This window comes from Mercurialis annua, linkage group LG7 (genome assembly GCF_937616625.2).
Source record: "Mercurialis annua linkage group LG7, ddMerAnnu1.2, whole genome shotgun sequence".
NCBI classification, from domain to species: Eukaryota; Viridiplantae; Streptophyta; class Magnoliopsida; order Malpighiales; family Euphorbiaceae; genus Mercurialis; species Mercurialis annua.
In genome coordinates, this window is record NC_065576.1 from 28967545 (window position 1) to 28969603 (window position 2059).

Consider the following 2059-nt stretch of genomic DNA (forward strand, 5'->3'; position numbering starts at 1 on the left):
TCATACCCTTCTTCATATCAAACACAACCGTTTCTTCATCAATCCGCAAGGTTAATATCCCACCATGCACATCAATTAAAGCCCTTCCGGTGTTCATGAAGGGTCGCCCCAAGAACATTGGGCACTCCTTATCAACCGCATAGTCTAAGATAACAAAATCAACCGGAAAGATAAACTTAGCTACCTTGACACGAGCATCCTCAACAATCCCAAACGGCCTTTTCAAAGAATGATCCGCTAGTTGGAGTACCATCGAGGTGCTCTTCACGGTTTGATCTCCACATAATACCCTGAAAAGAGTTAGAGGCATCAGATTAATGCTAGCACCAAGATCACATAAGCAATTTATAGAACTCATATTTCCTATAGTGCAAGGTATAGAAAAACTCCCTGGATCCTTCAACTTAGCCGGTAGATCATTCAAGATGATTGAGCTACACACTTCCGAAATGGGAACCGTTGCACCGCTATCCCAACTCCGTTTGTTGGTAATGATGTCCTTCAAGAACTTGGCATATTGCGGCATCTTCCGGAGTGCATCCGCCAAGCTAAGATTAATTTGCAATTTCTTGAAAATCTCAAGGAACTTATGAAATTTTTCATTTCCTTAAGCTTTTCTTAGCCGGCTTGGAAACGGGACCGGTGGCACAAACGGTGGCGGTGGTGGCGGCCGCACATAGGGCTCTTCAACCTCAATAACCACTTCCTCACTACCCCTTGGTAGCTCTTGACTTGAGCTTGCTATATCAACAACAACTTGAGGCTCATCCTCCTCAACAACTTGCTTCTTTCCATTGGCTTTCTCAAGGTTCCTCCCGCTTCGGAGCTCTACCGCCTTAACATGCTCTCTAGGGTTGTTCTCCGTAGTAGATGGCAACCCTCCTTGAGGTCTTCCTTGAAGCAAAATTGCCATTTGAGAAATTTGAGTTTCCAAATGATGGATAGTAGAAGCTTGATTCTTCTCCTTTTGCTCCTTTTTTTCTAGCTTCTCTAGTACCTTAGAAAGCACATTTCCCTCATCCATATTCTTTTGTGGTTGGAATCCCGGAGGGTGTTGAGGTCTACCACTATAGTTGTTTCCTTGCCCTTGATGGTTATGATAAGGGCCTTGATAAGGACCTTGTTGTTGGGGCCTATTTCCTCCTTGGAAACTAGAACCCGCTTGTTGATTTGCTTGCACATTGCCTTGGCCCTCTTGATTCCTCCATCCGAAGTTAGGATGGTTTCTCCACCCCGGATTATAGGTATTCGAGTAAGGATCATTCCCTTGGCGTTGACCTCCCACATAATTCACTTGTTCGCTCTACGCTTGACCCGTGGCATAGCACTCATTACTTCCATGATTGAAATCTCCACAATGCTCACAACCTACTTGGACATACGCAACCGGAGCATTCCGTGGAGCCACTTGCTTCTTCAAGACATCAACTTGACTTTGCAAAGAGGCATTCATGGCTTTCATCGCTTCAAACTCCTTGGATTGGTCAAGTGTCATTAATGCCTTTTGAGCCGGTGGTCTTCTCCTTTCCGAGGACCAAGTGCTACTAACCATAGCCAATTTTTCAATCAACTCATTAGCCTCATCAAGCGTCTTTTGCATCAAAGAACCTCCCGCGGCCGAATCAATGGTAGATCTTGTAATCTCACCCAAGCCATTATAGAATATTTGAAGCACATGCTCCCTTAAAAGTCGATGATGAGGTACGTGCCTTTGGAGATCCTTAAACCTCTCCCAAGTTTCATAGAGAGATTCCCCCTCATATTGGTAATAATCAATGATGTCCTTTGTCAACTTTGCGGTTCTCTCCATCGGAAAGTACTTATGAAGGAAAGCTTGAGCAAGATCCCGCCAATTGTGGATTGATGCATTAGGTAATGACCGAAGCCACAAGCTTGCCTTATCTCTTAGTGAGAATGGAAACATCCGAAGCTTGATTTGATCGGCGGTGACATTATGGAGCTTGAATGTGTCCAACACTCCCAAGAACTTGGCTATGTGTTCATTCGGATCCTCACTTGGTAACCCAAAGAATTGGCACCGATTCTCTAGGAGTTGAAT

General features: G+C 44.6%; 1 non-coding gene across 1 annotated transcript; it reads left to right on the top strand.

Annotated features, from left to right (window-relative positions):
* The first annotated feature begins 1687 nt into the window (after window positions 1-1687).
* On the top strand, window positions 1688-1795 carry LOC126658916 (small nucleolar RNA R71). Its single transcript, XR_007634482.1, has one exon. It is a non-coding gene; the product is annotated as a small nucleolar RNA R71 (small nucleolar RNA).
* Window positions 1796-2059: the final 264 nt, after the last annotated feature.